The sequence below is a fragment of the Polypterus senegalus genome, chromosome 14 (assembly GCF_016835505.1).
Source record: "Polypterus senegalus isolate Bchr_013 chromosome 14, ASM1683550v1, whole genome shotgun sequence".
NCBI lineage: Eukaryota > Metazoa > Chordata > Cladistia > Polypteriformes > Polypteridae > Polypterus > Polypterus senegalus.
In genome coordinates, this window is record NC_053167.1 from 114,876,967 (window position 1) to 114,899,623 (window position 22,657).

The following is a 22,657-nucleotide window of genomic DNA, read 5'->3' on the forward strand; positions in this document are numbered from 1 at the left end:
TAAGACTGCTGATCAAGTGAAGCAGGTTGTTCCTTATCGTCCTCTTCATCTTTCTTTCTGTCTCCCATGTAGATCACCTCATGGGTCATTTGCAAAGCCAGTAAAATATCTGTAGATCCTATTTATGAGGCGTGCACAGTGGTGGCTAGTCCTCTGTGGACAGGTGCACACTAAGGAGAGAAGAGACACAGCTTTAAAACTTACACCTGGTGACTCTTCCTCCCGCTCCTTCTGGGTGACACCAAAATTTTGTAGTCTTTCCCTTCTTCTTTACCCTTTTTATTAACTTAATGCATTCCTGAATAAACCCTGTCCAGACAAACTCTTACATTGAATCACCATTGGTGAAAACTTTGTGTTCCTGAACAATTTATGGACATTTTATGCCTAAAATAAATTCTAAATTTAACACATTCACTTCAAAAGTTAATAGCAGTTATCAATAAACACACTAAAGATGCATTTTCCCTTTATTAATGACCCAATAATGTGAGTATTTAACTGCTGCTATTAACCTCATTCATTGCATTACGCTTAAATTGGCAATCAAAGCAGACCTATATTTATTTTTTGTACACACTATTTGTCCTTTGAAAAAGGCAACTTCAAATTAGTAATTATAAACAGTAAAGATATAAAAATCAAAACATTCATGTAAATTTAGAATGAAGAGAAGAAACCAGTGTGAATGTGGCATCATTGCTATTTGCTGGTTGTCAGTTGCAGGTTTTCAAGATCTTCTGTAAATGTCATTCTTGTATTATATAAAATGCCTAAATATATTTGTGTATATATATGTATATGAATATATGTATTCAAGTGTGTGTATATACACACATATATATTAGTCTGAATCACAATCTGATTGTATGGGTGGTTACCTACCAGATACGCGTGTGGTTGGTCTGCAAGTCAGCAAACATATATATCAGTTGTGAGAAGCAGTAACAAGCAGTATGCATATGCATATATATATATATACCTATTTATATATGAATTCCATTCCTACAGTCATTCGTAAGATGATTTTGTATGCAAGTTGAAATTTGCACTTAAAGATGGAAATATCTAGAATAATGCTTTTTCAGTTAATTACAGAAAAACTATTTAATACTTATTAACAAACTGATCTTTAAGCAATTTTACTATACTTTACAAACACAAATATTTTAAACTATAATAAACCACACGTATGAATGGTATGTCAGTTATTTTTTTTATCATGACATAGAGAAAAGCCAAGCAAAATGACCCCTTTTATTGGCTAACTAAAAAGATTACAATATGCAAGCTTTTGAGGCAACTCAGGCCCCTTCTTCAGGCAAGATGCATCATGACATAGTACGTCATAAAGTTGGGAAATAGATAATGATGCCATGTATGTCCACCAAAGATGTGCTGTCTTTGTTGAGGGATCGCTCAGTGCTTAGTCTCCCCTTTCTCCAAACAGCTTTACTTCCTTAGACTAAATGGCTGTAAGGCATACTTAAGATGCTCAGAATTACAGGAAGCAGTTTTTGTCTATTCCTCTAAATGGCCAAGTTAAACTGGTTTCCTTCGACAGAGCTTACTTAATTGACCTGCAAGTGATACTGGGTATGTTTTGTGAAACAAACACACACACAATTGTAAAATGATTAAAAAGGGATCAAACTCTGTATTGCACAACCCTAACGGTAAAATTTCTCCATCCATCCATCCATCCATCCATCCTCTTCCGCTTATCCGAGGTCGAGTCGCGGGGGCAGCAGCTTAAGCAGAGAGGCCCAGACTTCCCTCTCCCCGCCACTTCTTCCAGCTCTTCCGGAGAATCCCATGCGTTCCCAGGCCAGCCGGGAGACATAGTCCCTCCAGCGTGTCCTGGGTCTTCCCCGGGCCTCCTCCCGTTGGACGTGCCCGGAACACCTCACCAGGGAGGCGCCCAGGAGGCATCCTGATCAGATGCCCGAGCCACCTCATCTGACTCCTCTCGATGCGGAGGAGCAGCGGCTCTACTTTGATCCCCTCCCGGATGACTGAGCTTCTCACCCTATCTTTAAGGGAAAGCCCAGACACCCTGCGGAGGAAACTCATTTCAGCCACTTGTATTCGCGATCTCGTTCTTTCGGTCACTACCCATAGCTCATGACCATAGGTGAGGGTAGGGCGTAGATCGACTGGTAAATTGAGAGCTTTGCCTTACGGCTCAGCTCCTTTTCACCACGACAGACCGATGCAGAGCCCGCATCACTGCGGATGCCGCACCGATCCGCCTGTCGATCTCACGCCCATTCTTCCCTCACTCGTGAACAAGACCCCGAGATACTTGAACTCCTCCACTTGGGGCAGGATCTCTCCCCAACCCTGAGAGGGCACTCCACCCTTTTCGGCTGAGGACCATGCTCTCGGATTTGGAGGTGCTGATTCTCATCCCAGCCGCTTCACACTCAGCTGCGAACCGATCCAGAGAGAGCTGAAGATCACGGCCTGATGAAGCAAACAGGACAACATCATCTGCAAAAGCAGTGACCCAATCCTGAGTCCACCAAACCGACCCCTTCAACACCCTGGCTGCGCCTAGAAATTCTGTCCATAAAAGTTATGAACAGAATCGGTGACAAAGGGCAGCCCTGGCGGAGTCCAACTCTCACTGGAAACGGGCTCGACTTACTGCCGCAATGCGGACCAAGCTCTGACACGGTTGTACAGAGACCGAACAGCTCTTATCAGGGGTCCGTACCCCATACTCCCGGAGCACCCCCCACAGGATTCCCGAGGGACACGGTCGAATGCCTTTTCCAAGTCCACAAAACACATGTAGACTGGTCGGGCAAACTCCCATGCACCCTCCAGGACTCTGCTAAGGGTGAAGAGCTGGTCCACTGTTCGCGACCAGGACGAAAACCACACTGTTCCTCCTGAATCCGAGGTTCGACTATCCGACGGACCCTCCTCTCCAGAACCCCGAATAGACTTTTCCAGGGAGGCTGAGGAGTGTGATCCCTCTATAGTTGGAACACACCCTCCGGTCCCCTTTTAAAGAGGGGACCACCACCCCGTCTGCCAATCCAGAGGCACTGTCCCGATGTCCATGCGATGTTGCAGAGACGTGTCAACCAAGACAGTCCTACAACATCCAGAGCCTTAAGGAACTCCGGGCGTATCTCATCCACCCCCTGCCACCAAGGAGTTTTTTGACCACCTCGGTGACTTCAGTCCCAGAGATGGGAGAGCCCACCTCAGAGTCCCCAGGCTCTGCTTCCTCATTGGAAGGCATGTTAGTGGGATTGAGGAGGTCTTGAAGTACTCCTCCCACCACCCTAACGTCAGTGAGGTCAGCAGCACCATCCCCACCATATACGGTGTTGACACTGCACTGCTTCCCCTCCTGAGACGCCGGACGGTGGACCAGAATCTCCTCGAAGCCGTCCAAAGTCGTTCTCCATGGCCTCCAAACTCCTCCCATGCCCGAAGTTTTGCCTCAGCAACAACGAAGCGCGCTCCGCTTGGCCTGCCGGTACCTATCAGCTGCCTCCAGAGACCCACAGGACAAAAAGTCCTATAGGACTCCTTCTTCAGCTTGACGGCATCCCTCACGCCGGTGTCCACCAACGGGTTCGGGATTGCCGCCGACGACAGGCACCACCACCTTGCGGCCACAGCTCCGGTCAGCCGCCTCAACAATAGAGGCACGGAACATGGCCCATTCGACTCAATGTCCCCACCTCCCTCGGGACGGGTTGAAGTTCTGCGGAGGTGGGAGTTGAAGCTACTTCTGACAGGGGACTCTGCCAGCCGCTCCCAGCAGACCCTCACAACACGCTTGGGCCTACCAGGTCTGACCGCATCTTCCCCACCATGAAGCCAACTCACCACCAGGTGGTGATCAGTTGACAGCTCCGCCCCTCTCTTCACCCGAAAGTGTCCAAGACATATCCAAGAGTCGATCATCGACCTGAGGCCTAGGGTGTCCTGGTGCCAAGTGCACATATGAACACCCTTATGCTTGAACATGGTGTTCGTTATGGACAATCCGTGACGAGCACAGAAGTCCAATAACAAAACACGCTCGGGTTCAGATAGGGGGGGCCATTCCTCCCAATCACGCCCTTCCAGGTCTCACTGTCATTGCCCACGTGAGCATTGAAGTCTCCCAGCAAAACGAGGGAATCCCCAGAAGGTATGCCCTCTAGCAACCCCTCAGAGACTCCAAAAGGGTGGATACTCCAAACTGCTGTTGGCATACGCACAAACAACAGTCAGGACCCTTCCCCACCCGAAGGCGGAGGGAGGCCACCCTCTCGCCCACCGGGGTAAAACCCCAATGCACAGGCTCCAGTGGGGGCAATAAGTATGCCCACACCTGCTCGGCCTCTCACCGGGGCAACTCCAGAGTGGTAGAGAGTCCAGCCCCTCTCAAGGAGATTGGTTCCAGAGTCCAAGCTGTGCGTCGAGGTGAGTCCGACTATATCTAGCCGGAACCTCTCGACCTCGCGCACTAGCTCAGGTTCCTTCCCCTTCAGAGAGGTGACATTCCACGTCCCAAGAGCCAGTTTCTGTAGCCGAGGATCAGACCGCCAAAGTCACCGCCTTCGGCCACCACCCAACTCACATTGCACCCAACCTCCTTGGCCCCTCCCATAGGTGGTGAGCCCATGGGGAGGAGGACCCACGTTACCTCTTCGGGCTGTGCCCGGCCGAGCCCCATGGGTGCAGGCCCAGCCACCAGGCGCTCGCCATCGAGCCCCACCTCCAGGCCTGGCTCCAGAGGGGGCCCCGGTGACCAGCGTCCGGGCAAGGGAAAACGTCGTCCACAGTTTTTATTTTTCATTGGAGGTTTATTGAACCGCTCTTTGTCTCATCCCTCACCCAGGACCAGTTTGCCTTGGGTGGCCCTACCAGGGGCATAAAGCCCCGGACAACATAGCTCCTAGGATCATTGGGACACGCAAACCCCTCCACCACGATAAGGTGACGGTTCAAGGAGGAGGTAAAATTTCTCATTCTTGGTAATGACTGCTAAGAATTCAGATATGTCAAAACTAGTTCAATTTGATAGTATGAAAATTAATGTATCTCACTACAAAATTCATTCATTTCTGCGGATTGGTGTATATCAAGATTGTGGTAATCCGAGACATGTCTGTATATAACATATATAGTACATCTGCATGTGTGCCTTCCAAATAATTTCTTGATCACTTCTTAGGCTGACGAGATGCTTATATCCATCCATCCATTATCCAACCCGCTATATCCTAACTTACAGGGTCACGGGGGTCTGCTGGAGCCAATCCCAGCCAACACAGGGCGCAAGGCAGGAAACAAACCCCGGGCAGGGCGTTTAGTTTTTATGATTTCAACACTTATCAGATGTTTATAAACAGATGGCCACTTTTTGTACTATACAGATGCTGCCCTATAATCTGTTTTAAGATTTTTTGTTTTTTTATCCCTGCATCAGTGCTGCTACCGCTTCTACCATTTGTCGTTAGTTTAATTTGTTAATGTGCATGTTCACATACATATTTTCATAAACTGCAAATCTTTTCAGACATTTTTATGCTGCACACAAAAACTGTGCAATGTGTAGTTTCCAAATTACATTGAACATTATCATAAAATGCTTATCATTCATATGTATGATCCATTATACTTGTTTCTCTTTTTATGTAAAACAAAATAAAAAAACAGTCCAAAAAAAGTAAATGTCTAAAAATGCCTCACAGTGAAATTAAACTTGAGAAGACTCATAGCTAATTTCTTTTACTTATTTACTGGAGTAAATACCAATATTTAGAATGCTACTTAACCTCCTTAGCATTGAACCCATCAGTGACTTGGGCTTTGAATTCTATATACATACAGTTAAATCAAAGTCAGACTTAGGGTGATGTGTAATGATCCACTTACAGAGTTAAGCCCGATTAACTCTCGGGACAATATTCTGCTGCCATGTAATGGATCAAACAACATCATGCTGCAAAAAATGAGGAATATTTCTATGCATTCTGCCACTTTTTTGTAACTCTATGGTAACTCTTCAATATTCGTGAGTGAGGCTCAGAAACTTATAACTAAAATACAATGTTAGCTGAAAAGCCAGGTTTAAAACAAATTGAACTGAACTATCACAAAAATTGATAGTGATGACGATGTGAATTGGTAATTGGATGTTGACATGAACAGTGAAACTGCTACCTGTTTGATACATTCCGACCAGCCAAGTTTGTGATGTTCATGTTTGAAGTTGGTTTCATACTATTGCTGACAATCCTGCAACCTTCTGGTTGCCATTTTATATATTACCTCAGTTTAAAGATGTCTGTTGATCACTATTATATGTATATTATTAAATACCTACTTTTCACTTATAATGATAACTATGATGAAGCCAGTCACTCAGCACTATAACTGTGCAGAGTGTGAAATGTGTACCAGGTGATCATCAAACATATGCATAAGGTGTATATTGAATGAATATTGACATGAATCTCATGGGTTACAAGAGAAGGCTGTCTTGGATACAGTACATCACACCTAAATGAGCATGATGCAGTATCAAGTTTTTTCATGCTGTGTGAAGCAAGCTCCGGGTATGTCTGTAACTTGATAATTTACATCAATAGATGGATCAAGTGAGATGGCAAGTACAGTAAATAAGGCATTGCTATGTAATATGTGCCGTCACTGGCAAACTCTTTTGTTGCTCTACCAAGGTTACTGTATAAAGATGAACAGTTTCTATACCTCACCTGAATGGCTTGGTATTTTATTTAAAAAGAAAACTGACGCATACAGTATTGTACAGCCTAACTGCCATGATATACCTGGTGACTTCAGTCATGTGAATGTGTCAAGCAGTATGGTGCAACTGCTGTGTGGCAGAAAGACAAAATGATTGCCAGCAAGTGGAGAACAAGAAAGACGTCTGCCTCCTAAGCACTAGTTATAATGAAGCAACTCCTAATGTTTATGTCAGGAACATGTGGAAATTAATAATAATACAGTGAGTGCCGTCGATCATGGGGGTCAGGTCCTGCCATGAGCAAGCAACAGAAAAAAAAACATTACAAAGATAATCTTTGGACATCAGTTTAATCAGTGGCTATGGCTGCTGGCGACTGTTTCAAAATGTATCTCATGAAGCACATATACTAAATCTGCAGCAGTACAGCAGTAGACTCATAATGGTATAAATGTCCTAATGTGATTTTTTTGATATTTACATGTTTCTCTTATATATAGTAACATTTTCTTTTTTTGAAAAAATTTCAGTACTTTCGGCTCATTTTTCTGGGCGTAAACATAATGCTAAAGAGGTAAAGACACTATCACAGAGGGTCGCAAGTTTTGCACTAGGATGGCATTTCACATGTAATATGTAATAAACAATATCTGAAATAGTCTCTAAAAATAAACACATTATTATGGTTTTAGCTAGAGACCCATTGAAATATATTTTAAATTTAAGCTTTACAATCAAAATCAATTGCTAGCTGTGTTCTTTACAGCCGACAATTGAAGAGCAACTTTTTTTTTTATTATCTATGTATATAATTCACTAAGGCAAGACAACCATGGAAAGCACGCCGGAAGGGGCATGGACTCACTGAGCCGACAAGTAAGACACCTATGGCACACGCAGAAGGAGCCACGCCCACTGTTCATAGAGGCATGTTTCTCGCGGAGGTGAATCGCCATATGCAGAGTGTTAAATGGTTTGCGAGGGGTATCCCATGGGATCCTCAAAACAATCCTTTACAACTGAGGTTAAAACACAATGAAGTAAGCAGTCTTTAAAAACCAAGTTTTCAGTTACGACGCACGACCGCGCAGACCATAGCAAACTGTTTTACTGTGTTGGTTCGTTCCGTGCATTGTTATAATGTTGCTTTTCTTGCTGATTTATTACATTACCGATTTTTCAAATGTTAATTTTCTCCCTGTGCTTAAAAATCATTAAAAACTGGCCTGATAATGCGGCGTAGGTTGGCTAGTTTGTATTATTTTTCAAGAAAACACATGCCCAGAAGTAACCAGCAAATATAATCTTGGTGAAAGGGAGAATAAATTGGCACTATAGTTTCAGCATGAAGTTTGTGGGACACCTAGCCAATCACAACAGTTCAATTACGTATTGTGTAAATGCTTATACATCTTAATTACATAACTGTCTTGACTGTGCACCCCTTCAATAAGGTATGACTTTTATCTACTAACTCCAAAAAACCTAATACTAGCCACATTTGAATAAACAACATTTGTACTCAACAGTGTAGCTCTTAAGGTTAAACCTGGTGTTTAGCTGGTAAAGTTATAATAAAGATGAGTGGTATAATTAAGACCAATTAAACAAGAATGTAAATATTATTCATTTCATTAATTTAACATGTTAAGGTGCTCATTTGATAATGTTAATATGTTTGTATGAATTATACAAACTGTCTTCCTCATTTACTGCATTTTGACAAGATTTTCATATCTCATTCATTCTTTATATACAGTATTTCAGCACATTTCATTAACAGCACTGTCCTATTCCAAAGCAATCAATATGTGGTTGAAATAAAATACTGTGCAATAATTCTGCTTTCCTTTCATTAAGCACTTTAGTTAGTAAAAGCTACTCCCCCATAGCTGAATGACTTTATAGGCACAAGAAGCACAGTGATTACTAGTAACTAGATTTTGTATCTTCCAAGACTGAATTGGTATTGGGAATGTCACAACATGATGCAGCATGCCCTCTGTGCGATGTGTCTGTGTTTAGGATGGGCAATCTGCTAATATGTCAGTCTTTCCTATCTTGTCATCTGCTGCTTCAAAATGCAGCTGCAAGGCTGTTATCACGTTCCCGCAAGAGGGAACATATTACTCCAATCTTGGCCTCAACTCATTGGCTGCCTGTCAGGTTCAGGATAATGTTTAAAATGTTGGTATTTTTTAAAGCAGATCTAGTCATCTAGTATTCTTCCTTCAGGACACATGGATCATCATCTTAATTTCTCTCATTCTCGCCTCATAGGAAATGATAATTGAGGTTTTTCAGTGGCTGCTCTAAAACTGAAATAAGTTACCTTTATTTGTCAGAAGTGCTCCCATGTTTCTGACATTTAAATTCCATTTAAATATGCATCTTTTTCCTGGAGACCCTGAATAAAGTTTTTGCCTTGTGATGGCTTGGAAGTCGCTATTTTCTTGGCTTTCAGGTTTGAAGACCAAATTGTACTGTCTTTGTTTGTATAGATTTAGTCAGTGTTTTTATGTCATAGTTTTATTTTTGTTTACTTTGGTGCAGCAGTTTTCTGTTTTAAATTTGCTTTATTAATAAACTGTATTTGATTTCATGTAACAGAATAACAAGGTGTCCCGTATAAGAAAGGATAGGGGGATTTGCCAGATTATTTGTTCATGTTAACAGAAAGGCTAGAAATACTCAATATGTCTCTGAGAAGGTGTTGTTTATAAGACTATTTCACAATGCGTTACAGCAGATCTTGAAGCAGATGTACTACAGCAAAAGCAGTGCAGAGTTGAAATTCCATCAGCTCAGAACAGGAAGAAAAGGCTACATTGGGCATGTGATTACAAAAACTGGATGATTAAAGGTTAGAAAGATTCAGAAATCATGTGGATAGTAGGCTCAGAATTTTGTCTAAACAGCACAAATTCTATGATCCAGCCTGAAATTGTCTGTTCAGGCTAATGGTGGTAGTGTGGTAGCGGTGGAATATTTTCTTGGAAATATTACGCTTCCTCATTCCAGTTGACTATAATTTGAATGACACCGTACACCAAAATATTGTTGCTGACCATGTGTATGTGCCTTTATGACTATAACACTATTCTTTCTCAAATGACTACTTCCACCAGGGTTATCTACTACATCTTAAAGTATTATCTCAAGCTCACTTCAGTTTACTTTACTGGACTAAACAGTCTAGATGTCCCAATCCAGTAGAATGCAGTAAGGATTGGATGGAGCAAGACATGAATATGTAAGCAGATTATCTATAGAAACTACAGTCATATGAAAAAGTTTGGGAACCCCTCTTAATTCTTTGGATTTTTTTTTATCATTGGCTGAGCTTTCAAAGTAGCAACTTCCTTTTAATATATGACATGCCTTATGGAAACATTAGTATTTCAGCAGTGACATAAAGTTTATTGGATTAACAGAAAATATGCATCATAACAAAATTAGACAGGTGCATAAATTTGGGTACCCCAACAGAGATATTACATCAATACTTAGTTGAGCCTCCTTTTGCAAATATAACAGCCTCTAGACGCTGTTCTCCTATAGCCTTTGATGAATGTCTGGATTCTGGATGGAGGTATTTTTGACCATTCTTCCATACAAAATCTCTCCAGTTCAGTTAAATTTAATGGCTACCGAACATGGACAGCCTGCTTCAAATCATCCCATAGATTTTCGATGATATTCAAGCCAGGGGACTGTGACAACCATTCCAGAACATTGTACTTCTCCCTCTGCATGAATGCCTTTGTAGATTTCAAACTGTATTTTGGGTCATTGTCTTGTTGGAATATCCAACCCCTGCATAACTTCAAGTTTGTGACTGATGCTTGAACATTATCATGAAGAATTTTTTGATATTGGGTTGAATTCATCCGACCCTCGACTTTAACAAGGGCCCCACAGCATGATGGAACCTCCACCAAATTTGACAGTAGGTAGCAGGTGTTTTTCTTGGAATGCGGTGTTATTCTTCCGCCATGCAAAGCGCTTTTTGTTATGACCAAATAACTAAATTTGTGTCTCCTCAGTCCAAAGCACTTTGTTCCAAAAATGAATCTGGCTTGTCTAAATGAGCATTTACATACAACAAGTAACTCTGTTTGTGGTGTGAGTGCAGAAAGGGCTTTCTTTCTCATCACCCTGCAATACAGATGTTCTTTGTGCAAATTGCGCTGAATTGTAGAACGATGTACAGATACACCATCTGCAGTAAGATGTTCTTGCAGGTCTGTGGAGGAGACCTATGGGTTGTCTGTAACCATTCTCACAATCCTGCGCATATGCCGCTCCTGTATTTTTCTTGGCCTACCAGACGTGGGTTTAACAGCAACTGTGCCTGTGGCCTTCTATTTCCTGATTATATTCCTTACAGTTGAAACTGACAGTTTAAACCTCTGAGATAGCTTTTTGTAGCCTTCCCCTAAACCATGATACTGAACAATCTTTGTTTTCAGATCTTTTGAGAGTTGTTTTGAGGATCCCATGCTGTCACTCTTCAGAGGAGAGTCAAAGGGAAGCACAACTTGCAATTGACCACCTTAAATACCTTTTCTCACGATTGGACATACCTGTCTGTGAAGTTCAAGGCTTAACGAGTGAATCCAACCAATTTGGTGTTGCAAGTAATCAGTATTGAGCAGTTACATGCATTCAAATCAGCAAAATTACAAGGGTACCCAAATTTTTGCACAGCCAGTTTTTCATATTTGATATAATTTCATACAACTGAATACTGCTTCGCTAAAAATCTTTGTTCGGAAAATGCCCCAGTAGGAAATGAAAGACATACATACCACTGTTATCTTTTTTGTCGAAAGTAGAGTACATTATTATGCAGGCTGAGTGGGGTTCCCAAACTTTTTCATATTACTGTATCAACTCATCATGGACCAGAATCTCTAAGGATTGCTTCCAGTACCCTGTTGAATTCATGCCGCTAAGAATACAAACTGTTCTTAGGTGATGTGAAAGGGGAGCTTCTACCCAGTTTAAAGTAGGTCAGGTCAGGTTGGGGAGCATGCACTAGTACAGTGCTTTGCCACACCCACCATATGATGATACAGCACCAGATCCCATTTGGAAACCCCATAGGCAGACACGCAGTCCAGTCCAACCCTCTGGAAATGACCATCTATCTGCTGCAGCCAGGTGTTACGTAGGCATCCTGTGAGCCGTATCACCATAGGGGATTCATGCCATATGTCCGCAGGGTCGTAAGTGACACTCTGTCATAACACAGGTAAAGACTTAATGAACAACTGCTCTTTTGACACAACGTCAAACAAATGATACCCAAGGATTCTCTGAAGAGATACAGTACCAAAGGAGACCACTCTTCATCTCAGGTCACTGGGTAGCATCCATGTATCACAACCATATAGCAAAACAGGAAGCACCAGGACTCTAAAGTCTTGGACCTTTCTCCTTTTGCACAGATATAGGGAGCACCACACACCCCTTTCCAGCAACCTCATGACCCCCCATGCTCCCCCAATTCCTTCTACTGACTTCATAGAATCACAAGAGACAAGGTCAACATTCTCTCCGCTCAAAGTAGGTACACTTAATAAAGTGACCTCTGAATGTAAACAATAGTATAACTGTCTTTTTATAAGTTAATCTAACAAAGTTTGGAGTTTAAGTATACCAAACCTTCACCAACACATAGGCATAAGGTATACCCTTTTGTTATAAAACATTGCAGACTTGCAGAGCTGAATAGTAAATAGTATAGCCTTAAACTTTAGTTTGAACACTTTCCAGTGAAATTCAGCCAATCTGTCAGTTAAAAATGGGATCTTATGTATTTGTTAGATCTGAATGCATTCAAGCCCATTCCAAAGTCTTTTATGTTGTTTTAGTGTATTTTTACATTTTTGTTACCTATTATGTTGCACAGTTTGTCAACATTTCCTTTGCTGCTGCAATGTAAAACATGCACATTCTTTTATACATCTTGGGTGGTGAGGCCCTTCTTGTGCCTTGATTTCCTTTTATTCATATTTTTGCTTAGAGTCATGCCTGTTTTTTATATACAGTGTGAATGGCGGAGTCTGTTTTCTGTGTCTGAGGAAAAGTGTTAGACATGAATCAGGAGGGAAAATCACGATTCTGCAATATATTGGGGGGTTGTTATAAGTTAGTGCTAATCAGGAGTACTGTAAACTGCATTCATATAACTTAGAATGAAGTTTAATGTGTATTTTAATGTGTCCCAACTCAGCGGGGTGCACAGCTTTAAACAGTAAACTGATTGAGCAGCGATGCTGGAAGAGGTAATGTTTGTTTAGAGAAATGGGACTTGGACTGTTTCAAATTTAATAAACTTTACAAAACTGTCCTGTTTTCTCCAAGTTTATTATTTCTTTATTGGAAAGGCTTTCACTAAAGTAGTTTTATATATGTACTCACTACATAGCACATTATATGCATGCTTTTTGAGACAATTCTGGTGATAGCTTTAAATAAATCTTTAGGAAGATTGAGGTATTTTGCAGCTTTAGTATAAGGGACATACTTCATTTTTCTTTTAGGTTAATTATCTTTAATACAGAAAACTTTAAAGTGTAAAAAAGAAAAAAGTTGTTGTATTTTATATTCCTGTTTTTAAAATAGAAGGAACAAGGTGAATTACATGGACAGCTTCCATTTGTTTGTTGTGGTTAAACAGGTCCAGAGAGGTATGGTTATTATTACATTAATGATCAAGGAGAGGAAGCAATTGCGCCATTTTCAGAAAGTATCAGGTTGAGTGTTCTGACTTTGGAAACACTTAACAATATGCTACAAGACAGAAATTAAGAGGATAAATGACTGCAAACAGCAGGATATTACTATTATATAAAGTTGTTTTAAATGAGTATGACAGCATTTCACAGGTGCATTTATAATCTCTCTTTCCACAATGCTTCTTTGAGTTAAGATTTATGCTTCTGACATTGGAATCCATTTTAACATTTTTGGGACTCTTAAGTCTAAACTCCCTGTAATCACTTTCATTATAGCTTCCAGGTATTTGTAACGGATGCCATCAGCCTGAAACATATGTTACTGTTTATTTAAATGTGCCCTAGTCGTAAATGGCCAAATCACATTGCTCAAGTACTTTTTATTAAAATATACTAATTACCCTATGTATTATTTTGTTTCTTGTGCTCTTATAAAAATGTAAAGCAATATTGAACGAGACAGAAAATGTTTTAATGAAAGAGAATTAAATACAAGTTTCAACTCGGAACAAAATTAATGAAAAGTTAGAAATGCTGTGGCCTGGTATTATTGTTGCAACTCATACAAAACTCTGTTTCTTCAAAGTGATTTCTCAAGAGTACCAACCCCTTCAAATATGTCCACAATTATTTCTGGAAATTTTAGAGTGTTCATGCCCAAGTCCACTTTTGCTTCTGTCATGATTTCATTTTTATCTATAACCCCATAGAGGTGCCATCCATTTTCGTCATCAAAGTTTCACTGTTGTCTGAAGAAGTTGGAAAATTTATTTCATACCCTTACAAAAAGTGTCAAGAATAATTACTATATAGAAGAAAAATTGTCAGGAACCTTACCTGAATGGAGCAGTCCAGTACATTTGCACAACCAGTTGTGCCAGACAAATTAAATTGTCAGTAATATAAAATGCACATCTTCTGGATGTGTAAAGAAAACCCTTCAGGCACAAGGACAATCTGTAGTGCTCAGGTGCCAGTTTGTTGCCCTAATTAACAATCCTGTTCACTTTGTTTTTATATGACATTCTTTGTTTTACAAGACCAGATGCCTTTAGAAAACACAAAAATGTACAGTGCATCCGGAAAGTATTCACAGCGCATCACTTTTTCCACATGTTGTTATGTTACAGCCTTATTCCAAAATGGATTAAATTCATTTTTTTCCTCAGAATTCTACACACAACATCCCATAATGACAACGTGAAAAAAGTTTACTTGAGGTTTTTGCAAATTTATTAAAAATAAAAAAACTGAGAAATCACATGTACATAAGTATTCACAGCCTTTGCTCAATACTTTGTCGATGCACCTTTGGCAGCAATTACAGCCTCAAATCTTTTTAAATATGATGCCACAAGCTTGGCACACCTATCCTTGGCCAGTTTCGCCCATTCCTCTTTGCATCACCTCTCAAGCTCCATCAGGTTTGATGGGAAGCGTCGGTGCACAGCCATTTTAAGATCTCTCCAGAGATGTTCAATCGGATTCAAGTCTGGGCTCTGGCTGGGCCACTCAAGGACATTCACAGAGTTGTCCTGAAGCCACTCCTTTGATATCTTGGCTGTGTGCTTAGGGTAGTTGTCCTGCTGAAAGATGAACCGTCGGCCCAGTCTGAGGTCGATTGCCCTGGAGCAGGTTTTCATCCAGGATGTCTCTGTACATTGCTGCAGTCATCTTTCCCTTTATCCTGACTAGTCTCCCAGCTCCTGCCGCTGAAAAACATCCCCACAGCATGATGCTGCCACCACCATGCTTCACTGTAAGGATGGTATTGGTCTGGTGATGAGAGGTGCCTGGTTTCCTCCAAACGTGCCGCCTGGCATTCACACCAAAGAGTTCAATCTTTGTCTCATCAGACCAGAGAATTTTGTTTCTCATGGTCTGAGAGTCCTTCAGGTGCCTTTTGGCAAACTCCAGGCGGGCTGCCATGTGCCTTTTACTAAGGAGTGGCTTCCGTCTGGCCACTCTACCATACAGGCCAGATTGGTGGATTGCTGCAGAGATGGTTGTCCTTCTGGAAGGTTCTCCTCTCTCCACAGAGGACCTCTGGAGCTCTGACAGAGTGACCATCGGGTTCTTGGTCACCTCCCTGACTAAGGCCCTTCTCCCCTGATCGCTCAGTTTAGATGGCCGGACATCTTTAGGAAGAGTCCTGGTGGTTTCAAACTTCTTTCACTTACGGATGATGGAGGCCATGTGCTCATTGGGACCTTCAAAGCAGCAGAAATGTTTCTGTAACCTTCCCCAGATTTGTGCCTCGAGACAATCCTGTGTCAGAGGTCTACAGACAATTCCTTTGACTTCATGCTTGGTTTGTGCTCTGACATGAACTGTCAACTGTGGGACCTTCTATAGACAGGTGTGTGCCTTTACAAATCATGTCCAATCAACTGAATTTACCACAGGTGGACTCCAATTAAGCTGCAGAAACATCTCAAGGATGATCAGGGGAAACAGGATACACCTGAGCTCAATTTGGAGCTTCATGGCAAAGGCTGTGAATACTTATGTACATGTGCTTTCTCAATTTTTTTTATTTTTAATAAATTTACAAAAACCTCAAGTAAACTTTTTTCACGTTGTCATTATGGGGTGTTGTGTGTAGAATTCTGAGGAAAAAAATGAATTTAATCCATTTTGGATTAAGGCTGTAACATAACAAAATGTGGAAAAAGTGATGCGCTGTGAATACTTTCCGGATGCACTGTATATGGTAGAACTCCAGATGCCATGCATGTCAATGTGCTTGTAGAAAGATACCTACATACATAACTGTAATATTCTTTTTTTAATGCAGTTCGTCCATTGTGATCAGGGGAATATGAGTTCCTACTAAAACTGGAAGAGCAGTTACCTTCCTAACCTTCTCAGTACTTGCATTTCCGGATTAAGTGGCTGGCATGGTGGCAAGCCTCAGCCTTTTGATTAATTGTGTGTAACCTGCAGCTGATTAAAAATATACAAGTAAAACATGAAAACTTGCATATTGAAGGTAAAGTCCAATCACTTTTTGAAATGGAAACAAAAACTGCAGCATTGACTCAGCAAGATCCAAATTTTAATTTTAAAAGTTATATTTACGATACCTTAAAACTTTATGTTTACATTCTCACTTTTAGCCTGCATTCTTCCTTTTCTTTTAGTACAAATCCAATGTTTTTTCAGTGTTACACATTTCACTTCCAATCTTGCGCATGTTTGAAACTGTACTATTAGTAAAATATGTGACAATTTAATTTTCATGTTCTCCTGTGTTTCATTATGGTAGCTTGAAAAAGACATGCATTGACATTGTCCCATCTTTCACTCTTGAGTTTTTGTGTAATGTGTGTTTTTATATAGTAATATCTGATTCTGTGTGACTTTATTTAAAAGTAATATTTCTTTATAGTCTAGAAGAATATATTCTACTTTGGATTTTGTAACAGCTGCCTTCACTGTTAATGATAGCTTAACAACTCTTTAAAGCTGGGGTTCTTAACGTTGGTCCTGGGGATCCCCTGTGGCTGCAGGTTTTTGTTCCAACCAGATTCCTAATCAGTGACAACACCTTATAGCAATGATCTCATTTAATTAGCTGTTTTTTTTTCTTTTATTCGATATTTAAAAAAGCAGCATGCTTTTTACATTTATAAGACATTTATAAATAGTTCTGCTTTTGCTATAGATTTAAATGCTTAACTCTCTTTTGTTGATTTTATTTTACTTTGCCCCTTCTCAGTGCAGATTTTTCCCCTTCATTGTATCTTAATAATGACAACAAAACGAGCAGAGCAGACACCCAGGCAAACAACTCTGAAATATCAAAGGCTGCTTTATAGTCAGACCCACTAATTAGCAAATAATGGATTAATTAAACAATTAGAACACCTAGAAAAGTAGAATGAAAATCAAGATGAATACACTTTTAAAAAGAAAAAAATACATTATTCCTATATAACTGCTTGGTACATTTTAAATTTTTTTATTTTTTAGCAAACTTAGTTTTCTAATTAATATATTGTTCCTTAAACACAGAACTTGGGAAATATCAGTTCACTTAATTAGCCCAGGAGTTCAATTAAAAACAGAAGCTGGTTGGAACAAAAACCTGCAGCGACAGGGGGTCCCCAGGACCGACGTTGAGAACCCCTGCTTTAAAGTATGTCTTCACAGGATGTGACCTGCTCTGAATCTCACAATTGAGTAGCAATAGATGGATAGATAGACAGACAGATACAGCTCATGTAGCTTTGACAAGTTCATGTGAGAGTATGGCTGATATTAATGTTTTGATTATCCTATTTATCCATCAATCCATTATCCAACCCGCTATATCCTAACTACAGGGTCACGGGGGGTCTGCTGGAGCCAATCCCAGCCAACACAGGGCGCAAATCAGGAAACATACCCCAGGCAGGGCGCCAGCCCACCGTAGTATCCTATTTATTTGACAAAAAATAAATAAATTCAGCTTTCTATTCTGCTGTCAGTATTCGCATAAAATGTCCACTTTTTCCTTAAAATGTATTATTATTATTATTATTGTTCCAGAATGCCCTGCTTGTTACTGGAGTGTTAAGTGAATGCAAGGTTCACAAAATTATTGCTATCCATTGGTCTTCATGACCTACAGATTCTGAGAAAGGAAAGGTGGAGTCCTTTGACAGGCCTTTGAACAACAGCCATCAGTACAGCAGGACAAGTCATGCTGGGGAGCATGCACTGGTACAGCACATTGCCTACCGATCAGTTCATTACCACACAAATAAAAAGCTTGGTATCCTGGTTGTCAACCCCCCAAGCAGACATGTTGTCCAGTCAGCAACCACCTCCCCTCTGAAATGACCATCTGTCTACTGTTGCCTTGTGTTATATGGGCGTCCCCTGGGCCTGGTCCAGCAGCTTGGGTCCTCAGCAATAAGGATCTTGTGAGCTGGATCACCTTCAGGGAATCATGCCACATGACGGTAACTGACGCTTCCTTGCAATGCAGGTAATGTGCCTTATTTGGGACCCTGTGAGCAACTGCTCGTTCAACACAAAGTCAAACCAGCAGTACCCAAGGATTCTCCAAAGAGGCACATTACAAAAGGAGTCCAGTCTTCATCTCAAGTCACTGGATAGCGTCCGTGTCTCACAACCATATGGCAGCACAGGAAGCACCATGACTCTATAGACTTGGATCTTCTTTCTTTTGCAAAGATATCAGGAGTGCCACACACCCCTTTCCAGTGACCTCATGACCCTCCATGCTATCCCAATTCGTCCATTGACTTCATAGGAACAGTCACTTGAGATATGAAGAGGTAAGTAAACCTCTCAATAAGGTTGACACTCTCTTCAAAGATAGACACATTGCTGATGGCTGTGCCCAAGATATCATTAACACTAGAATTACCAGAGCCTACGAAAAAACTCGTAAATCCATCCCACCTTAAATCGCTTCTTAAAACCGTTCTCAAAACCGTTCTCACCTCTCCGCCAGCGTTTTTTGTTAATCTAAATGTGCTGATAAAAGAAAAGCTGCAAGTAGCCGGCTATTCCATCCCCCCACCGACTTAGAATGTGCACAAACTTCTCCCAGCTCATGCCTTGATTGATTTTCTGGGAGTGAAGTGGAGTTTTAGAGTGGAAATAATAGATCGTTGTTTGGAACACACGCATTTCATGTCTGTTCTGTTTCAACAGTAATCTGTGTAAACACATTGTTAAAACAGAAACGTTTTTTATATTCTACTAGTAGATGACAAAATGTAGGCATAAACTATATAATGTATGAAGCCTGAAGTCCAAATATCAAAGAAATATTTTCACAGAAGGTACAGATCTAACACAACAATTGCGCTTTTATTCAAAAATATAACTGCAGAAACAAAAAGCCGCCTTAACGTGCAACATTGACACTTGTTTATTATGACTGCCTCTGTGGCGCAATTGATTCAGCTCCCGACTGGGAATCAAAAGGTTGCGAGTTCGAGCGCCACTCCGTTTTGAGAAGTAAAGTACTCTTAGTCTTACTATTTTAGAATAAAAACATACATTTGATTTCAGTCTGTAACAGCCGTGTAATTTATAATACTTGTAAAGGTTAGTTTTTTTATTTTTATTTTTTATTAGTCAGTTTTATTATCTCGGCCGTGTTCACGAGCCCAAACACACCCCACCCCGCATCTGATACTGCTGTTTTCACATAGACGCGCTATAACAGAGGTAAACTCAGTTCCCTTCTACATCGGAGCAAGAATGCACATACCATTGCTTGCATACTAAAGTGTCAGCAGGCACTTTTTGTGGCATTACACACAGTTTTGAGCATGCCCTCTACACAATACTTGTGACTTTAGGCTTTAGGAAGTCAGTAAATAAAAAAGGTAAATCGTGTCATAAAATGATTTCTAATCTTGGAGTCTGGCCAGGTCTAGCCTCATCTGGTAGTCTACTGAACCTAAGCTGGATCTTCACAGTAGCAACAACAAGTCTGTTGTCAGAATTCACAAGCGGGACACTTCTGCAGACCCTGGAGTTTTGTAAGAGTCTGGCCAAGGATGTGATTGATATCCTTCACTGCACCACTTGTATTGGAGTACCAAGTCCAACAATGCAGCTCAGGGTGCTGGAACCAGCATCCAGCGATCTGCAGCCCCTGACAAAATCAAGGAACATGGAGCCACTTAAGAGCACCATGGTCGCCAGAATCATGGGGGCTGACACAATCCTCATAGCCAGCCTTGTCAGTGGTTGCATTGAAATTACCCATGACTAGTGGAGTGTCACTTCAGGGGCATCTATCAACCACCCAGTGAAGCTGCAAATAGAATGTCTCCCTCACCATGACATCACTCACCGCACTCGGAGCATACAGTGAGACAACAGATAAGACACCCAGAGAGTGCTTTAATCTCATAATATATATAAGTCTCATAATATGCTCATTGAAAGGAGTGACATTGAACACCATTGGATGGAGCCGATCTGCCACAGCAATAGCTTTTCCCTGAGTATGACAGTCATCAGAGCGACCAGACTAATAAAAGGTATACCCATTTACAGAGATCTGGCCAGTCCCAAGTCTGCTCACCTCAGATAGTGCCGCCACTGAAATGCGGAGTTTACACAGCTCTTCCGCCTACCCAGTTGGGCTGCCTCATATTGCGAACCAAGTGCTGCCATGCAGCGGATGATACCTCAGCACCACACCAGTTCTGATCCCCAATAGGCCTGACTTTGAAGAATGAAAAAAAGAAATATTCTAGCCACATGACAAGTTCGAGTTCCTTCAGCTATCTGGAGATTTTGTCTCACAGAATTTAATCTGCTGTAAAGGGTCTTACTTTTTATAGCCATTTGGAAGACATGACTTATCGAGGCTCTCATAACATAACAACTGTTTTTTTACCTGTTTAATTTTAGAAACAAAAGCAAAACACCAATTTAACACTTCCATCACTTCTGAAGTAGTCAAAAGTCCCAGTTTTTTAAAGAATCATGGCAATTCCACTGTCAAAAAGTGAGAGTTGCATATATAAACATTGCAATAATTAGGTCAAATGCTTTAAAAATATAAACATGTACCATTGATCCTAAGCTGCTCAAGGAAGTTCACCTGCTTTGTAGCAATTGTGATATGCTATAGTACACAGCAGGTCTGCCTTCTCCTCCTCTTCAGGCAGTGGTGGTCCAATAGCATTATTCAGTCAATCAGGTCTTCGTTCTCCACTTTTTTTTCTTTTTTTTTTTATTATAATGTTTTTAGCATTGCTGCCATGTGTTGCATTACTGAACTGTATTGCTGCGTTTAAGTGCTATTAGAAAAGAGCCAAGCAAAATGACACCTTTTATTGGCTAACTAAAAAGATTACAATATGCAAGCTTCGGCTAACACGGTACAACACCCTAGTACTACAGTGCTATTAGAAGAAATGTAAATGCAAGTTCCCGAGTCAGAAATTCCACTTGCTCTATGAACTTGGAGCTCTGAGTTGGACAATTTGAAGAAAACAAAACAATCCAAATTCTCCAAGTTGTGATGCAACACTGACCTTTCACCTTGGTCAGATGTATAAAGCAAAGAATATCACCTGGTAAGTCAGAAATAACATTTTTGTGGTAGAACTGCATTTGGAGTAAAGTGATTCACATTTAATATGTTTAGTGTGCTTTTCATTTCCACTTTTTTGTGTGCAAAGTAACAAGTTCAATGCAGTCCTTCATTTCTCTGAACAATCCGACCAAAAATTTATGTTAACATTACAAGTCATGACTCCATAAACTCAGATAAAATGTGAGCACTGCATATGTCTTGGCTTTTTGGAAAAATGTAATGTTTTGTATTCTTAGCACAACTGTACACTTAGTTATTAAACATTTCCTTTGTTTCATTGTTTGGCGCCATTAAAGAGACCTGCCCTCCATACTGTATATCATTGAGTTTAGGGTTGGCAGTTCTGAGCCAAAGAGTCAGCTGGAGAGTTGGTGGAATGGAATGACCTGTAGACAGACCTTCAATGGGTTCCGATTATATTTTTGGGGCATAAAAGAGGTCAAATAAAGATATTGACTTCAAAGTCCAGATTTTCCTAGTGCTCTTCCTGATGTTGTTTACTGTTTGTGTAACTCATAAGTTAGAAGCATGTTCAGTTCAATTTGTTTTCATTAGTATGCATAGTACAACCAAAAATAATTGTTAGCTTTTAAAAAATATTTTCTTGATGTTCTGTAACTTTATTTTGAGGACTTTCTCCAGTGTTTTACTGGGTAATAATACACTGACTTTTTGTAGCTGTTCTTCCAGATTTGTGGAATGTTTCTCTGCATTTTGTAAAGGAAGAAATAAAAAGCTTAATTCGTATGGTTTTAAATTAATTTTGTTCATTTAAAGTGTGTGTTGTGTATTGGTCAGCCACTGGTACATCTCCTCAGTTTGTGTGTACAGGTCCATATTTGGTAAATAATAGACCAACTGCACGTAATGATGGCAATAGGTCTACAGCTGTTTCAAGCTTCTCATCTATACTAATAAAAGGCAAAGCCCTCACTCACTCACTCACTCACTCACTCACTCACTCACTGACTCATCACTAATTCTCCAACTTCCCGTGTAGGTAGAAGGCTGAAATTTGGCAGGCTCATTCCTTACAGCTTACTTACAAAAGTTGGGCAGGTTTCATTTCGAAATTCTACGCCTAATGGTCATAACTGGAAG

At 40.7% G+C, this 22,657-nt stretch overlaps 1 protein-coding gene across 1 annotated transcript in view; it reads left to right on the forward strand.

Annotated features, from left to right (window-relative positions):
- Nucleotides 1–22,657, forward strand: part of dennd1b (DENN/MADD domain containing 1B) — a 393,949-nt gene that overhangs the window by 331,475 nt on the left and 39,817 nt on the right. The window lies entirely within an intron of this gene.